The sequence below is a fragment of the Lissotriton helveticus genome, chromosome 6, assembly GCF_964261635.1.
Source record: "Lissotriton helveticus chromosome 6, aLisHel1.1, whole genome shotgun sequence".
Classification (NCBI taxonomy): domain Eukaryota; kingdom Metazoa; phylum Chordata; class Amphibia; order Caudata; family Salamandridae; genus Lissotriton; species Lissotriton helveticus.
Genome location: NC_136067.1, coordinates 2,677,141 through 2,696,480, shown reverse-complemented (window position 1 = coordinate 2,696,480; position 19,340 = coordinate 2,677,141). Strand labels below are relative to the sequence as shown.

General features: G+C 53.2%; 1 protein-coding gene and 1 pseudogene across 2 annotated transcripts in view; one reads left to right on the top strand and one right to left on the bottom strand.

Moving 5' to 3' along the window:
- Window positions 1-6,708, bottom strand: part of LOC144762106 (uncharacterized) — a 32,144-nt pseudogene extending 25,436 nt beyond the window's left edge. The window contains exon 1 of the transcript XR_013596052.1: window positions 6,646-6,708. The product of XR_013596052.1 is annotated as an uncharacterized LOC144762106 (transcript). The remainder of the gene's footprint in view (window positions 1-6,645) is intronic.
- The window catches only part of LOC144761524 (uncharacterized), a 745,631-nt gene that overhangs the window by 605,981 nt on the left and 120,310 nt on the right, over window positions 1-19,340 (top strand).

Genomic DNA, 19,340 nt, shown 5'->3' with positions numbered 1-19,340 from the left:
CATCTTACATGTGCCATCCTGTCTTTATTTTTGTAAATTCCGCGTTGGGTTTGTCTACACTGATTCCCTTGGTTATCATCGTTTATTGCACAGCATGCAAATATTCCCCATCTTGCTACTAAAATATTATTGACTCATGACCAATCAATCCCCCATTGCACTTTAGGGAGACAAAAAAAAAAAAAACACTAATACTTCAATACAATGACAAGTCTCCATCTGGTCTCTTAAAACAGTACCACGCCTTGCAAGATGACACTTCATTTTCGAAGACCTAACAAGTTCCACATGAATTTACGTTATTGTTTAAATCTATTATAGCTCCTTTCCATCTAGGTATAAAGACCATGTTTTAACATTTTGTTCACTTGCACCCTATCAAGTAACAGTGTCAGTGTAAACTATTGTTTGCTTTGTACATCATCCACTGGGTAACCACATATCTTGCGCAGGGTGGTTACATCGTTGTCATAATGGCAGTTGAAATAATCAATGGAACCAATTAGACGAGAAGTGCGGACTCTCCATATAGATCATCACATATGCCAATCATCTCCAAGTCCGCTGTTCATGTATATACCGTTTGTTGCATTCTCCTAGAAAGTAATTACTGTAGCTCATAATCTATGTTGAGGCCTTGTTGTTCTACTGATTTTAGACGCATTATCCGCATGGCTTCTTTGCGTCGCAAGGTAAGTTCCCTGTTACCTCCTCGAGGATCAGCGCCTATATGGTCAATCCCATAAAAGCAAAAGTTCTTAAAGTAGCCTCGTTAAGATGCAAAAAAATGCTGATTGTTTTGGAAAGAGGATGCAATATAATATCCAGAGCTACCGACTTTGGAACTGGGTGCCTGTTGGACCTGGCCCTCTTGGCAGGGTCATCCCTAAACTTTTTGCCCTCCTCCAATACTCTCTCTGACCTGTTTTTGTTGGTTTAATGACTCTGGGCACTTTGCCACTGCTGACCAGTGCCAAAGTGCATATGCTCTCCCTGTGCAAAATGTATATGTGATTGATTTCCATGATTGGTTCATTGGATTTACTATCAGTCCCCAGTAAAGTGCACCAGGAGTGCCAGGGCTTGTGAATGCCAATACTGCTAGTGGGCCTGCAGCGCTGGTTGCGCCACCCAGGGAAGCAGCCTTAAAATGTGTCTAGGATCTGCCATTGCAGAACCTGCGTGCAGTCTGGTACTGTCATGCTGGCTGGGCAAGTGCACACACTTGCCAGCCCCTAAACCTTCCCTTAACTTCATATTAGTCACCCCTATGGTAGGCCTGAGGGCAGGGTGCATTGTAGTGTAAGGTAGGACATGCTCTGATGTGTGTGGCATGTCCTAATAGTGAATTACTGCCAAATTCGTTTTTCACTATTGTAAGGCTACCAGTTCCCTTTAGGCCAGATGGGCTGCTGGAATTATTACACTCTATAATCCCAGCAGGCTCAGGGAACATGGTAGAAATTAATGTTTAGTATGCCTGAGCTCAGAATAATAAAATACTTCTTTTAGTAAAGTTTATTTTAATATCCTGTGTTTGCAAATGCTACTTTTAGAAAGCTAGCATTTGCTTGCCTAACCATTTCAGCCCGTCTCTGCTTGGATGTGTATCTGACTGTCTGGTTTGTGTGAGTGACAGGGCTGGGGGAATGACAGGTGGTGAATGGGAAGATTACACCTTAGTGGGAGGTGGGAGTTTCCCTGGGCTCTGCATCAGGCTGTGCTCTGCCACCACAATGCTGGCTCCGCCCCCCTGGGGAGCGACTGATGACTCAGCCTGCACCTGGCCCAGGAAGGGCGAAGCTTGTCAACAAAGTGCTCCTGGCAGCCCCTGTCCCCACAATGCTGGCTCCGCCCCCCTGGGGGGCGACTGATGTGCCTGCCCTCACACTGAAAGCAGAAGCCAGAAGTACCCCAACAAGTGCTCAGGGGCTGAGAGCAGTTATGCAAAGGCCCCCCTGGCCTGTAAGAACAAAAGAAAATGCTGTATAAAAGTAGGAGCCCTGCTCCTTGTAAATCAGATCCTGTTTGCGCAAAGAAGAAGCTCTGCCTGAAGAGGAGGACCCTGGAAGCTGCATGGAGAAGTACTGCCTCTGACCCCAAGAGACTGGCCTGTGGTGGGTGCCTTGCTGCTGAAGGAGAGCAGGAAAGAAAGACTGAAAGACTTTGCTTTAATTTCAACTTGTGCCAAACTTTCACCAAGATCTCCAAGGGCTTGCTGTGGAACTTGCCCCCTGAACTGCGCCCCAGGAACAGTGGGCGCTACCCCCCCCTGGAAGAGGAACTGCTGCTGAGGATTGTGTCCCTGCATCGCTGCCCCGGAAAGCTGAGTGCGCTTTGCCCCCATCGTGCTCTCTGACAAGCCTGCGCTGCCCCTGTCCTGCCAAGCACCGTGAGCTCCTGCCGCCGAGCCGCAGCTCGCACCGCAAAGGTCAGCGCTGTCTGACCCCAGCACCGTGACTGCCTCCCTGGGCTGAAGCTCCCAACGCAAAGCAGAGGACCCGTCCGGTCCAATCACCACGATCTGCTGGCCCCCGCCCGTGGAAAGTACAGAAAAAACGGACCAGAAGCGTGGGCTCGCCTTCCATGAGAAGACCTGCTGTAAGCGATCATCCAATCTGCTGCCCCCCTCTCCAGGACCCCAGGACTCTGCCCTTGTGAGCCTGTGTCCCCCGGAGCACCGCCCGCCTGGAGGAAAGCAACCCCGTGGCCCCCGCGTCACCCCGCCCTCCAGGACAGCACCGCCCCGCTGGACGACAGCCTAGAGCCGTCCGACCCGAACCGCCAAGGAAAGTCAAGGTACTGTGCCTCACACGCAGCGCACGGCTGCACTCTGAAAAGAACTGGGCGCTTTAAACTTGCCTTTGACTGTCCGCTTTTAAGGTTCACCCAAGAAGTGTGCACATCAAAGTAGCTGAAGTGTGCACGTCATGATATGTACTTGAACGGAGCCTGCAGTGTGCGCCTTGAAGTCCTGACGTCTCGCACTGCCAGCTCTAAGCCTCTGTCTGAGTGATTGGCCCCCGAGCGCCTTGGGTGCAGCATACACCCCTCCTGCCTCTGCCCCCCTCGTGTGAGCATTGAGGCTGGGCGCCCCAGAGGCATAGAGCGCGCTTAGAGCAGTGCGCTGGCAGTGGGATTGCTTGTAGCCTTGTACCAGCCATTCTCAGTGTTCGCGCCGAACGCCGTCTCACGCGAGATGCGTGAGGTTTAGCAGGGCATCTACCGCGAAGCAGCACAAAGCGAACTAGAGCGCTACGAAGCGCATAGAAGGACTAAGGAGCACCATACCTTCAGGAAAGTGGGCAGAAGGCCCTAAATATTGCTATAAAGACCTGTGACATAATCAGAAAGTAACTGGAACCATTTCTTGAAAGTGAAGAGACTGTATTTACAAGGCACTGCTTGAAGAGTATATATGGTCTATTGAAAGTAACTGGAACCCGTGTTAACTGATAAGACTGTATTTACAAGCCTGCTTAAATCTATATATATAAAGATATATTTTTACTAAAATACAGTTTGGTGTCATTGTGTGGTGGGTTGGTGGTTATTGTGTGTGATCCTGCAAATGTTTAACCATATGTACTCCAGAGTTTAGCCTAGACTGCTTGCGCCACACTACCTAGAGGGTGAGCAGGGGTTATTTCTGGGAGTAATCCTTTGCCCTGACTTGGAAGAGAGGGTCCCTGCTTGTCGCCAGTGCTGCACTGCGCCAACCAGAGACCACCAATTCCAACAGTGCCCATTGCTGCTTAGTAACAATCTAAAAGTCCCTGGTGGTAAAGAGAGCGTGTACAAAATCCCTGATCAAGTCTTCAATTAAGTCAATCTGATAAGCACCATCTCTAGTTCTATTATTGCTTTTTCTGTGCTGGTGGGGATGGAGAGGAATTCAGCCAACCCTAAAGAACACCTCCCCATAGACCAATATAACCCCTCAGTAATAGAAAACCCTCTGCTGACGCCATCAAAGGCTTCCGGAAATTTACCACAAATGCTGTGTTTACAGGTAAGCATGAATCTAACCCCCTACATGCAACATATGTTACTGTATTGAAGGGGGGAGGGGAGAAATCGAACTAAGGAAACCTTTAAAGCCTTTACATGTTGACTCATTTAACAAAAGTAATTCCAAATCTAGCCAAAAAAAAAGAAGGAAAGTTGCCATTGGGTATACACCTTTTAAAAGTTACAAATGCGCACACCTACAAATTGTTTTTCTTTATATATATATATATATATATATATATATATATATATAACAGAGTCCTACTGTAGTGTATAACAAAATTACACTGCAGCTCAAATATACTTACTAAACACCCATTAGGTGAACAGAAAGTGCATTCAATGCATTTTCAGGAAGCTTTTTACATTAAAGTTAATTAGCACTACGTAGTGAACTCCCATCGAACGCGCTTTCTGTTCACTCAAAGGAACTTTAGCAAAGATTCCTGAAATGCTAATGAACTTTAATGTAAACACATACTGCGTAAAATTGTATTGGACGCAAATCGATGAAGCGAGCCATTCATCTCCGAACCTATCCTTCACTCATCCATTCCTCCATCCACCCTTTCACTTATCCATCCAACCATTCACACTTTTTCTCCATCCTTTCCCACATCCATCCGTTTATCCTTTCTCTTATCCATCAATCACAGGCTTGTAAAGCCCGACTACTCACCCGTAAGGGTCTCAAGGTGCTGGGGGGGGGTGGGGTAGGGAAAGAGCTGCGTGTCCGTCGAGGCGCTGTGGTTCAGCCGAAGAGCCAGGTCTAGAGGTCCTTCCTGAATTGAGGCAGAGCCGGTGAGTGCCTAAGTTGGAGAGGCAGAGTGTTCCTGGGCTTCACTGCGAGGTAGGAGAAGGATCTTCCTCTGGCTGTGGTCTTGCAGATATATGGGACGGTAGCCAGGGACAGTTGGGCGGAGCGCAGGTCTCTGGTGGGTGCGTGGAATGCGAGGCGGTGGCTGAGGTATGCAGGTCCTGTGTTGCATATGTGAGGAGCTTGAAGGGGATTCTTTTGTAGACTGGAGCCAGTGGGGGTGTCTGAGGTGGCTGGTGATGTGGCTGCGGTGGGGGATGTTGAGGAGGAGTCTGGCGGAGGAGTTCTGCAGAAGAGTTTCTTAGTGATGCCGGAGTACAGTGTATTGCAGTAGTCAATTCTGTTGCTGACGAGTGCTTAGGTGACTGTCTTTCTGGATGTGGTGGGGATCTACCTGAAGATCTTTCGGAGGTGGGGAAATGTGTGGAAGCAGGAGGATGAGAAGGCATAGATCTGGCGGCTCATAGTGAGCGAGGAGTCCTGGGTGATGCAGAGGTTCTGCGCGTTGTCTGTTGTTGTGGGTGTGGGGCAAGTTCGAGGTGCTGAGGGCCAACATGAATCGTCCAGGCGGAGGGGGTGGAGACCATGATGAGGACTTCTTGGAGTTCAGCTTGAGGCCACTGTTCTTCATCCAGCCGTGAAAGTTGTTCTTGGCGACTGTTGGTTCGTTGACGAGGGAGAGAATCAGCTGGGTGTTGTCGGCGTGGGAGATGATGTGGAGTCTCTGTCTACTGAGGTTGGCTGCGAGCGGACCATCCATCCATTTACACTTTCATTCATCCATCTATCCCTCCACCCATCCTTTCTCTTGTGCATCCATTCTTGCCCTCATTCACCTGTACACCCATCCTTTCACTCACTCCTTTGTCCATCCACCCTTTCACTCAGCCATTCATCCCTTCACTCTTATAAATAATAATAATCCACATTTGTAAAGCGCACAATCACCCGTAAGAGTCTCTAGGCGCTGGGGGCCGTCGGGAAGATTAAGCGAGCTATTGCCCAGAGTCACATGGTGCTGGGCTGACCTGCCGCCGGAGCCGGGGATCGAACCGTGATCCCCAGATTCCGGAGTCAGTCGCCCTGGCCGCGGCGCCACACCTCTTCCACATCCGTCCACTCACCAGTTCGCTCAGCCATCCATTTCCGCTTTCACTCATCCAGCCTTACGTCCACCATTGTAGCCAATCCACCCATCACCCATGCATCCAGCCATGCATCCACCCATCACCCATGCATCCACCCATCACCCATGCATCCAGCCATGCATCCACCCATCACCCATGCATCCAGCCATCACCCATGCATCCAGCCATCAGTCATCCATCCAGCCATGCATCCACCCATCACCCATGCATCCACCCATCACCCATGCATCCACCCATCACCCATGCATCCAGCCATGCATCCACCCATCACCCATGCATCCAGCCATCACCCATGCATCCAGCCATCAGTCATCCATCCAGCCATGCATCCACCCATCACCCATGCATCCAGCCATCAGCTATGCATTCATCCATCCACCCATGCATCCACCCATGCATCCACCCATGCATCCACCCATCACCCATGCATCCATTGGGGGGGTTCACAGTCCTGCATCACTCACGGTGCCTGCAGGTGGCGCTCTTGTTCCCGTTTGTTGCTCTTTCAAGCGCCTCGAGCTGGCCCCGGGCTTCTGGGCGCTTCACAGGAGCCCCGGTTTCATTACAAAGGTCAGGGGCCTCGTAGGCACGTGGGGGGGGGGTCTTGATCTGCCCGGGAGCATTGAGAGCCCCCCGGGGGCGCCTGCACCGACTCGCTGCGTCACCTACCAGCCACGGGTCGAGGCTCCACCGTTCAAGGCTCCCACCGCGCGTCTCTTCCGGGTCCACCCTGCAGGGCCGCGTGACTCCTCTCTGCGGGCTCCGATTGGCTAACAGCCTGCCTCTGATAAGCAGCGCGGGCTCGGATTGGCTAACAGCCTGCCACTGATAAGCAGCGCGGGCTCGGATTGGCTGGCAGCCTGCCACTGATAAGCAGCGCGGGCTCGGATTGGCTGTCATCGTGCTGACTGGCGGTGGCTGTTTATGACAAGCAGTGTGGGTTTCCCGATTAGCAGCAGCCTGCTGGCTCCCATTGGTTGCTGCTCAAAGCAGCGTGAGTTTGGATTGGCTGTCAGCGTGCAGCTTCGGATTGGTCACTGCTCATACGCTCGGTCCTCTCTGTGGACAGTCTCGTTCTCTCTCATAGCTGCCAGGTGCTCACGCTGAATGCGTGACATTTTAAAGTTTAGTTTATTTGAGTGACATTCGACAGTCAAATGTGTGACACTTGGAGTGACACTTTCTCCCAAACAGTGAAGTCCATGGAAGAGATAAGCATAAAGAAGCAGGGAGCAGTTGTGTAAAATATCATGAAACTGCTTCAACCCTCTTTTTTATTTTTTTTATTTCTCTTTTCAGTCTGTAAATATGTGATATATTCTTGTGCAAGCCGAATCGCTGGTAAAATGGAATCCTGAGAAAATCTACTATTTGTATATATATGTATATAGAGATAACTCTAACCTCTAGTATATGTAGTTGACCTTTGTACTCACTACCATTCCTATGTGATTCTTGGAGTTTATCCATTTGTATCTCTTCATTAAGTGACTTTACAACTTGTACATTTGCAATTTTTTTTCCTGTCTGTATCTTTTATGTAACTCATGTAATCCTAAGCCCTTATGTATCGCAACTGGTTCTTCTGTAAAGCGCTTTGACACCTTCGGGTAATGTTCGCGCTATAGAAAATCGCATTAAATAGAATAAAAAAATAAAATAAAACATGTCATCAAGCCTTGGTCAGGAAGTGGGTGGCTCATCAGAGCTCCCAAGGCACTGCCTGGGCAGGGTGAGGGTGAAATCACAGCCACATTGGTGCCTGGCTTTTGCAGCATCCATCATTGCAAGACTACCAGACCACATACACTGCTGGTTACATGTCACCTTATATAGAAAATGCACACTTATTTCTGGTTTCTACCAGATGATCTTTTCCAATGACCATATGTCCCCTCGTACAAAGAATACTACAGATTATTGAGTTGCAATTCTCAACAAAACAACTAATTTACACATCTCCATTTGTGCCATGAATTTACTGAACACAATGAACCATGAGCGGCGAGCCCTGAATCAATTGAGCTCATTTCTTTCATGACATTTTCTGACAGGGTCAAAAGTATGACCAGTGTTTAATTCTAATCCTAGACACTTGCTAGTTTATTTTAGTCTTTATAATTATTTAAACTTGTAAGTTGTAAATCGCTGTAGAATGGAAGATGCAAAATGCATAAAAACACGTTGGCACAGAATTTCATGTGGGCGCTAAACAGAGTTTTTATTTATTTATTAAATGCATTTTTATATAGCGCGGACTTTACCCAAAGGTGTCAGAGCGCTTCACAATAGAACCATGTATGTTACATGAGGAGAATTTTACATATTTACACATTACAGACACAAATGAGGAAGAACAAAAATAAAACACAGGCCCTTTGGTGCCTGGCTTTGCAGCATCCACCATTGCAAGACATGTAACTAGCAGTGTCTGTGGTCTGGACCTTATATATCAAATGCACACTTATTTCTGGTTTCTACCAGATGATCATTTCCAATGAGCATATGTCCCCTCGTACAAAGAATACTATAGATTATTTGAGTTACAATTCTCAACAAAACGACTCATTTACACATCTCCATTTGTGCCATGAATTTACTGAACACAATGAACCACGAGCTGCGAGCCCTGAATCAATTGAGCTCATTTCTTTCTTGAATTTTCTGACAGGGTCAAAAGTATGGCCACTGTATAATTCTAATCATATACACTTGCTAGTTTGTTTTAGTCTTTATAATTATTTAAACTTGTAAATTGTAAATCGCTGTAGAATGGAAGATGCAAAATGCATACAAACACGTTGGCACAGAATTTCCTGTGGGAACTAAACAGAGTTTTTATTTATTTATTTTCATTTATTTAATGCATTTTTATATAGCGCGGACTTTACCCAAAGGTGTCAAAGGGCTTCACAATAGAACTAAGGGCCAGATGTAGCTCGCCAAATACCGGTCGGTAACGGCCGATTTCGGCCGTTACCGACCGGTATTTGGGATTTGTCATGTAGGGAGCCATTGATTTACAGAATCGGTAATTTTACCGATTCGGTAAATATACAGAGTCGGTAAAATACGGAATCGGTAAATTTACCGATTCTGTAAATCAATATGTAGGTGGCACTGTAATCAGTGCCACAGGCCCTTACCGATTCGTTATTTACCATGTAATACTATTCCATGGTAAATAACGAATTCCTGTGTACAAGCACATCTGTGCATGTACACCTGTGCCATGTGGCACACAGACATGCCCTAAGGGCATGTCTGTGTGTCACATGGCACACAAGCCAGAAACAGGGGTGCAACCGGGTGTCAAAGTGACACCCTGTCCCCCTTGTAAATTCGGTATTTTTACCGATTCGGTATTTGCTATTGAATCCTATGGGCTTCAAGGCCCATAGGAATCAATGACAAATACTGATTCTGTAATTACAGAATCGGTAAATACCGAATCATACCGATTCGGTATTTGTTACCGAATTTCTACCTACATTTGAATTACCTATACATGAATACCGAATCGGTAAAATTCGGTATTTATGAATCGGTAATTCACATTTAGCTACATCTAGGCCTAAGTATGTTACAAGAGGAGAATTTTACATCTTTACACTTTACAGACACAAACGAGGAAGAACAAAAAGTAAAATAAAACAATAGATGGCAGTCACACAAAAAACACGTGAGGATGAAGATGGTACAGGCATAGATTACAAACGTACAATATTGAGAGGGCTTCCTTGAGGGACATGGAAATGAATTTATTAGTTCTGAAGCCTCTGGGGCTATTCTGAGGCCTCTGATGCCTCTGGGGCTATTCTGAAGCCTCTGAAGCCTCTGGGGCTATTCTGAAGCCTCTGATGCCCCTGGGGCTATTCTGAAGCCTCTGATGCCCTGGGGCTATTCTGAAGCCTCTGATGCCTCTGGGGCTATTCTGATGCCTCTGGGGCTATTCTGAAGCCTCTGATGCCCCTGGGGCTATTCTGATGCCTCTGGGACTATTCTGAAGACTCTGATGCCCCTGGGGCTATTCTGAAGCCTCTGATGCCTCTGGGGCTATTCTGAAGCCTCTGATGCCTCTGGGGCTATTCTGATGCCTCTGGGGCTATTCTGAAGACTCTGATGCCCCTGGGGCTATTCTGAAGCCTCTGATGCCTCTGGGGCTATTCTGAAGCCTCTGATGCCTCTGGGGCTATTCTGAAGCCTCTGATGCCTCTGGGGCTATTCTGAAGCCTCCGATGCCTCGGGGGCTATTCTGATGCCCCTGGGGCTATTCTGAAGCCTCTGATGCCTCTGGGGCTATTCTGAAGCCTCTGATGCCTCTGGGGCTATTCCGATGCCTCTGGGGCTATTCCGATGCCTCGGGGGCTATTCTGATGCCTCTTGGGCTATTCTGAGGCCTCTGATCCCCTGGGGCTATTCTGAAGCCTCAGATGCCTCTGGGGAAGTCTGTAGAAGTCATTAACAAATAAATAACAAAGCCTCACAAGAGAGTCCTCACGGTCCAATCAGCAGCGACCAATCCGAGCCAGCATGCTGACAGGCAATCCGAAGCAAGGTTGCCTATCAGGAGAAACCAATGGAAGTCAGCAGGCTGTCAGCCAATCCGTATCTGCAGAGTGGAGTAACTCCTCCAGGCTTTAACCAGGAGCCCCAGACACAAGTGACAGCCATGGACAGTGAGAGCCTGGGACAGTGAGAGCCATGGACAGTGAGAGCCAGGGACAGTGAGAGCCTGGGACATTGAGAGCCTGGGACATTGAGAGCCTCGGACAGTGAGAGCCTGGGACATTGAGAGCCTCGGACAGTGAGAGCCTGGGACAGTGAGAGCCATGGACAGTGAGAGCCTGGGACAGTGAGAGCCATGGACAGTGAGAGCCAGGGACAGTGAGAGCCATGGACAGTGAGAGCCAGGGACAGTGAGAGCCTGGGACATTGAGAGCCTGGGACATTGAGAGCCTCGGACAGTGAGAGCCTGGGACATTGAGAGCCTCGGACAGTGAGAGCCTGGGACAGTGAGAGCCTGGGACAGTGAGAGCCTCAGACAGTGAGAGCCATGGACAGTGAGAGCCATGGACAGTGAGAGCCATGGACAGTGAGAGCCTGGGACAGTGAGAGCCTGGGACAGTGAGAGCCTCGGACAGTGAGAGCCTCGGACAGTGGGAGCCTCGAACAGTGAGAGCCTCGGACAGTGAGAGCCTCAGACAGTGAGAGCCTCGGACAGTGAGAGCCATGGACAGTGAGAGCCTGGGACAGTGAGAGCCATGGACAGTGAGAGCCATGGACAGTGAGAGCCATGGACAGTGAGAGCCTGGGACAGTGAGAGCCTGGGACAGTGAGAGCCTCGGACAGTGAGAGCCTGGGACAGTGGGAGCCTCGAACAGTGAGAGCCTCGGACAGTGAGAGCCTCGGACAGTGAGAGCCTCGGACAGTGAGAGCCATGGACAGTGAGAGCCTGGGACAGTGAGAGCCTGGGACAGTGAGAGCCTGGGACAGTGAGAGCCTGGGACAGTGAGAGCCTCGAACAGTGAGAACCTCGGACAGTGAGAGCCTCGGACAGTGAGAGCCTCGGACAGTGAGAGCCGTGGACAGTGAGAGCCGTGGACAGAGAGAGCCTCGGACAGTGAGAGCCGTGGACAGTGAGAGTCTCGAACAGTGATAGCCTCGGACACTATTGAGAGCCTCAGACAGTGAGAGCCTCGGACACTATTGAGAGCCTGGGACAGTGAGAGCCTCGGACAGTGAGAGCCTGGGACAGTGAGAGCCATGGACAGTGAGAGCCATGGACAGTGAGAGCCATGGACAGTGAGAGGCATGGACAGTGAGAGCCTCAGACAGTGAGAGCCATGGACAGTGAGAGCCATGGACAGTGAGAGCCTCAGACAGTGAGAGCCATGGACAGTGAAAGCCATGGACAGTGAGAGCCATGGACAGTGAGAGCCTCAGACAGTGAGAGCCATGGACAGTGAGAGCCGTGGACAGTGAGAGCCTCGGACAGTGGGAGCCTCGGACAGTGAGAGCCTCGGACAGTGAGAGCCTGGGACAGTGAGAGCCTCGGACAGTGAGAGCCTGGGACAGTGAGAGCCTCGGACAGTGAGAGCCTCGGACAGTGAGAGCCTGGGACAGTGAGAGCCTCGGACAGTGAGAGCCTGGGACAGTGAGAGCCATGGACAGTGAGAGCCTGGGACAGTGAGAGGCTCGGACAGTGAGAGCCTGGGACAGTGAGAGTCTTGAACAGTGAGAGCCTCGGACAGTGACAGCCTGGGACAGTGAGAGCCTGGGACAGTGAGAGCCTGGGACAGTGAGAGCCTCGGACACTATTGAGAGCCTCGGACAGTGAGAGCCTCAGACACTATTGAGAGCCTCGGACAGTGACAGCCTGGGACAGTGAGAACCTAGGACAGTGAGAGCCATGGACAGTGAGAGCCATGGACAGTGAGAGCCATGGACAGTGAGAGCCTCAGACAGTGAGAGCCATGGACAGTGACAGCCATGGGCAGTGAGAGCCTCGGACAGTGAGAGCCTCGGACAGTGAGAGCCTCGGACAGTGGGAGGCTGGGACAGTGAGAGCCATGGACAGTGAGAGCCATGGACAGTGAGAGCCTCAGACAGTGAGAGCCATGGACAGTGAGAGCCTCGGACAGTGAGAGCCATGGACAGTGAGAGCCATGGACAGTGAGAGCCTGGGACAGTGAGAGCCTGAGACAGTGAGAGCCTCAGACAGTGAGAGCCTGGGACAGTGAGAGCCTCGGACAGTGAGAGCCTGGGACAGTGGGAGCCTCGGACAGTGAGAGCCTTGAACAGTGAGAGCCATGGACAGTGAGAGCCTGGGACAGTGAGAGCCATGGACAGTGAGAGCCATGGACAGTGAGAGCCTCAGACAGTGAGAGCCATGGACAGTGAGAGCCTCGGACAGTGAGAGCCATGGACAGTGAGAGCCATGGACAGTGAGAGCCTGGGACAGTGAGAGTCTGGGACAGTGAGAGCCTCGGACAGTGAGAGCCTGGGACAGTGAGAGCCATGGACAGTGAGAGCCTAGGACAGTGAGAGCCTCGGACAGTGAGAGCCTCGGACAGTGGGAGCCTCGGACAGTGAGAGCAATGGACAGTGAGAGCCTCGGACAGTGAGAGCCTCGGACAGTGGGAGCCTCAGACAGTGAGAGCCATGGACAGTGAGAGCCTCGGACACTATTGAGAGCCTCGGGCAGTGAGAGCCTCGGACAGTGAGAGCCTCAGACAGTGAGAGCCATGGACAGTGAGAGCCTCGGACACTATTGAGAGCCTCGGGCAGTGAGAGCCTCGGACAGTGGGAGCCTCAGACAGTGAGAGCCATGGACAGTGAGAGCCTCGGACACTATTGAGAGCCTCGGGCAGTGAGAGCCTCGGACAGTGAGAGCCTTGGACAGTGAGAGCCTCGGACAGTGAGAGCCTCGGACAGTGAGAGCCTCGGACAGTGAGAGCCTTGGACAGTGAGAGCCTCGGACAGTGAGAGCCTGGGACAGTGAGAGCCTCGGACAGTGAGAGCCTCGGACAGTGGGAGCCTGGGACAGTGAGAGTCTCGAACAGTGAGAGCCTCGGACAGTCACAGTCTGGGACAGTGGGAGCCTGGGACAGTGAGAGCCTGGGACAGTGACAGCCTGGGACAGTGAGAACCTAGGACAGTGAGAGCCTGGGACAGTGAGAGCTTTGAACAGTGGGAGCCTCGGACAGTGAGAGCCTGGGACAGTGGGAGCCTCAGACAGTGAGAGCCTCGGACACTGGTGAGAGCCTCCGACATTATTGAGAGCCTCTGACAGTGAGAGCCTGGGACAGTGAGAGCCTCGGACACTATTGAGAGCCTCGGACAGTGAGAGCCTGGGACAGTGAGAGCCTGGGACAGTGAGAGCCTCGGACAGTGAGAGCCTGGGACAGCTGGAGCCTCAGACAGTGAGAGCCTCGGAGACTGGTGAGAGCCTCCGACATTATTGAGAGCCTCGGACAGTGAGAGCCTCAGAGAGTGAGAGCCATGGACAGTGAGAGCCATGGACAGTGAGAGCCTGGGACAGTGAGAGCCATGGACAGTGAGAGGCATGGACAGTGAGAGCCATGGACAGTGAGAGCCTGGGACAGTGAGAGCCTGGGACAGTGAGAGCCTGGGACAGTGAGAGCCTGGGACAGTGAGAGCCTCGAACAGTGAGAACCTCGGACAGTGAGAGCCGTGGACAGAGAGAGCCTCGGACAGTGAGAGCCGTGGACAGTGAGAGTCTCGAACAGTGAGAGCCTCGGACACTATTGAGAGCCTCAGACAGTGAGAGCCTCGGACACTATTGAGAGCCTGGGACAGTGAGAGCCTCGGACAGTGAGAGCCTGGGACAGTGAGAGCCATTGACAGTGAGAGCCTGGGACAGTGAGAGCCATGGACAGTGAGAGGCATGGACAGTGAGAGCCTCAGACAGTGAGAGCCATGGACAGTGAGAGCCATGGACAGTGAGAGCCTCAGACAGTGAGAGCCATGGACAGTGAAAGCCATGGACAGTGAGAGCCATGGACAGTGAGAGCCTCAGACAGTGAGAGCCATGGACAGTGAGAGCCGTGGACAGTGAGAGCCTCGGACAGTGGGAGCCTCGGACAGTGAGAGCCTCGGACAGTGAGAGCCTGGGACAGTGAGAGCCTCGGACAGTGAGAGCCTGGGACAGTGAGAGCCTCGGACAGTGAGAGCCTCGGACAGTGAGAGCCTGGGACAGTGAGAGCCTGGGACAGTGAGAGCCTGGGACAGTGAGAGCCATGGACAGTGAGAGCCTGGGACAGTGAGAGCCTCGGACAGTGAGAGCCTGGGACAGTGAGAGTCTTGAACAGTGAGAGCCTCGGACAGTGACAGCCTGGGACAGTGAGAGCCTGGGACAGTGAGAGCCTGGGACAGTGAGAGCCTCGGACACTATTGAGAGCCTCGGACAGTGAGAGCCTCAGACACTATTGAGAGCCTCGGACAGTGACAGCCTGGGACAGTGAGAACCTAGGACAGTGAGAGCCATGGACAGTGAGAGCCATGGACAGTGAGAGCCATGGACAGTGAGAGCCTCAGACAGTGAGAGCCATGGACAGTGACAGCCATGGGCAGTGAGAGCCTCGGACAGTGAGAGCCTCGGACAGTGAGAGCCTCGGACAGTGGGAGACTGGGACAGTGAGAGCCATGGACAGTGAGAGCCATGGACAGTGAGAGCCTCAGACAGTGAGAGCCATGGACAGTGAGAGCCTCGGACAGTGAGAGCCATGGACAGTGAGAGCCATGGACAGTGAGAGCCTGGGACAGTGAGAGCCTGGGACAGTGAGAGCCTCAGACAGTGAGAGCCTGGGACAGTGAGAGCCTCGGACAGTGAGAGCCTGGGACAGTGGGAGCCTCGGACAGTGAGAGCCTTGAACAGTGAGAGCCATGGACAGTGAGAGCCTGGGACAGTGAGAGCCATGGACAGTGAGAGCCATGGACAGTGAGAGCCTCAGACAGTGAGAGCCATGGACAGTGAGAGCCTCGGACAGTGAGAGCCATGGACAGTGAGAGCCATGGACAGTGAGAGCCTGGGACAGTGAGAGTCTGGGACAGTGAGAGCCTCGGACAGTGAGAGCCTGGGACAGTGAGAGCCATGGACAGTGAGAGCCTAGGACAGTGAGAGCCTCGGACAGTGAGAGCCTCGGACAGTGGGAGCCTCAGACAGTGAGAGCAATGGACAGTGAGAGCCTCGGACAGTGAGAGCCTCGGACAGTGGGAGCCTCAGACAGTGAGAGCCATGGACAGTGAGAGCCTCGGACACTATTGAGAGCCTCGGGCAGTGAGAGCCTCGGACAGTGAGAGCCTTGGACAGTGAGAGCCTCGGACAGTGAGAGCCTCGGACAGTGAGAGCCTTGGACAGTGAGAGCCTCGGACAGTGAGAGCCTGGGACAGTGAGAGCCTCGGACAGTGAGAGCCTCGGACAGTGGGAGCCTGGGACAGTGAGAGTCTCGAACAGTGAGAGCCTCGGACAGTCACAGCCTGGGACAGTGGGAGCCTGGGACAGTGAGAGCCTGGGACAGTGACAGCCTGGGACAGTGAGAACCTAGGACAGTGAGAGCCTGGGACAGTGAGAGCTTTGAACAGTGGGAGCCTCGGACAGTGAGAGCCTGGGACAGTGGGAGCCTCAGACAGTGAGAGCCTCGGACACTGGTGAGAGCCTCCGACATTATTGAGAGCCTCTGACAGTGAGAGCCTGGGACAGTGAGAGCCTCGGACACTATTGAGAGCCTCGGACAGTGAGAGCCTGGGACAGTGAGAGCCTGGGACAGTGAGAGCCTCGGACAGTGAGAGCCTGGGACAGCTGGAGCCTCAGACAGTGAGAGCCTCGGAGACTGGTGAGAGCCTCCGACATTATTGAGAGCCTCTGACAGTGAGAGCCTCAGACAGTGAGAGCCATGGACAGTGAGAGCCTCGGATAGTCAGAGCCTCGGACAGTGAGAGCCTCGGACAGTGGGAGGCATGGACAGTGAGAGCCATGGACAGTGAGAGCCATGGACAGTGAGAGCCTCAGACAGTGAGAGCCATGGACAGTGAGAGCCTCAGACAGTAAGAGCCATGGACATTGAGAGCCATGGACAGTGAGAGCCTGGGACAGTGAGAGCCTGGGACAGTGAGAGCCTCGGACAGTGAGAGCCTGGGACAGTGGGAGCCTCGGACAGTGAGAGCCTGGGACAGTGACAGCCTGGGACAGTGAGAACCTAGGACAGTGAGAGCCTGGGACAGTGAGAGCCTCGAACAGTGAGAGCCTGGGACAGTGGGAGCCTCGGACAGCGAGAGCCTGGGACAGTGGGAGCCTCAGACAGTGAGAGCCTCGGACACTGGTGAGAGCCTCCGACATTATTGAGAGCCTCTGACAGTGAGAGCCTGGGACAGTGAGAGCCTCCGACATTATTGAGAGCCTCTGACAGTGAGAGCCTGGGACAGTGAGAGCCTCGGACACTATTGAGAGCCTCGGACAGTGAGAGCCTGGGACAGTGAGAGCCTGGGACAGTGAGAGCCTGGGACCGTGAGAGCCTCGGACAGTGAGAGCCTGGGACAGTGAGAGCCTCGGACAGTGAGAGCCTCGGACACTTGTGAGAGCCTCCGACATTATTGAGAGCCTCGGACAGTGAGAGCCTCGGACAGTGAGAGCCATGGACAGTGAGAGCCTCGGATAGTGAGAGCCTCGGACAGTGAGAGCCTCGGACAGTGGGAGGCTGGGACAGTGAGAGCCATGGACAGTGAGAGCCATGGACAGTGAGAGCCTCAGACAGTGAGAGCCTCGGACAGTGAGAGCCATGGACAGTGAGAGCCATGGACAGTGAGAGCCTGGGAAAGTGAGAGCCTGGGACAGTGAGAGCCTCAGACACTATTGAGAGCCTCGGACAGTGAGAGCCTCGAACAGTGAGAGCCATGGACAGTGAGAGCCATGGACAGTGAGAGCCTCAGACAGTCAGAGCCATGGACAGTGAGAGCCATGGACAGTGAGAGCCATGGACAGTGAGAGCCATGGACAGTGAGAGCCATGGACAGTGAGAGCCTGGGACAGTGAGAGCCTCGGACAGTGAGAGCCTGGGACAGTGAGAGTCTCGAACTGTGAGAGCCTCGGACACTATTGAGAGCCTCGGACAGTGAGAGCCTCGGACACTATTGAGAGCCTCGGGCAGTGAGAGCCTCGGACAGTGAGAGCCTTGGACAGTGAGAGCCTCGGACAGTGAGAGCCTGGGACAGTGAGAGCCTCGGACAGTGAGAGCCTGGGACAGTGGGAGCCTGGGACAGTGAGAGTCTCGAACAGTGAGAGCCTCGGACAGTGACAGCCTGGGACAGTGAGAACCTAGGACAGTGAGAGCCTGGGACAGTGAGAGCCTCGAACAGTGAGAGCCTGGGACAGTGGGAGCCTCGGACAGTGAGAGCCTGGGACAGTGGGAGCCTCAGACAGTGAGAGCCTCGGACACTGGTGAGAGCCTCCGACATTATTGAGAGCCTCTGACAGTGAGAGCCTGGGACAGTGAGAGCCTCGGACACTATTGAGAGCCTCAGACAGTGAGAGCCTCGGACAGTGAGAGCCTCGGACACTATTGAGAGCCTCGGACAGTGAGAGCCTGGGACAGTGAGAGCCTGGGACAATGAGAGCCTCGGACAGTGAGAGCCTGGGACAGTGAGAGCCTCAGACACTATTGAGAGCCTCGGACAGTGAGAGCCTCGGACAGTGAGAGCCTCGGACAGTGAGAGCCTGGGACAGTGAGAGCCTCGGACACTATTGAGAGCCTCGGACAGTGAGAGCCTCGGACAGTGAGAGCCTCGGACAGTGGGAGCCTCGGACACTGGTGAGAGCCTTGGACAGTGGGGGGTGCCTCGGACAGTGAGCCTCGGACAGTGAGCACCTGGGACAGTGGGGGGTGCTTCGGACAGTGAGCCTCGGACACTGGTGAGAGCCTTGGACAGTGGGAGGTGCCTCGGACAGTGAGCCTCGGACAGTGAGCACCTGGGACAGTGGGGGGTGCCTCGGACAGTGAGCCTCGGACAGTGAGCACCTGGGACAGTGGGGGGTGCCTCGGACAGTGAGCCTCGGACAGTGAGAGCCTCGGACAGTGGGAGCCTCGGTCAGTGAGAGCCTGGGACAGAGGTGGGAGCCTGGGGCAGTGAGAGCCTGGGGCAGTGAGAGCCTGGGACAGTGGGAGCCTCGGACAGTTAGAGCCTGGGACAGTGAGAGCCTCGAACAGTGAGAGCCTGGGACAGTGGGAGCCTCGGACAGTGAGAGCCTGGGACAGTGACAGCCTGGGACAGTGAGAACCTAGGACAGTGAGAGCCTGGGACAGTGAGAGCCTCGAACAGTGAGAGCCTGGGACAGTGGGAGCCTCGGACAGTGAGAGCCTGGGACAGTGGGAGCCTCAGACAGTGAGAGCCTCGGACACTGGTGAGAGCCTCCGACATTATTGAGAGCCTCTGACAGTGAGAGCCTGGGACAGTGAGAGCCTCGGACACTATTGAGAGCCTCAGACAGTGAGAGCCTCGGACAGTGAGAGCCTCGGACACTATTGAGAGCCTCGGACAGTGAGAGCCTGGGACAGTGAGAGCCTGGGACAGTGAGAGCCTCGGACAGTGAGAGCCTGGGACAGTGAGAGCCTCAGACACTATTGAGAGCCTCGGACAGTGAGAGCCTCGGACAGTGAGAGCCTCGGACAGTGAGAGCCTGGGACAGTGAGAGCCTCGGACACTATTGAGAGCCTCGGACAGTGAGAGCCTCGGACAGTGAGAGCCTCGGACAGTGGGAGCCTCGGACACTGGTGAGAGCCTTGGACAGTGGGGGGTGCCTCGGACAGTGAGCCTCGGACAGTGAGCACCTGGGACAGTGGGGGGTG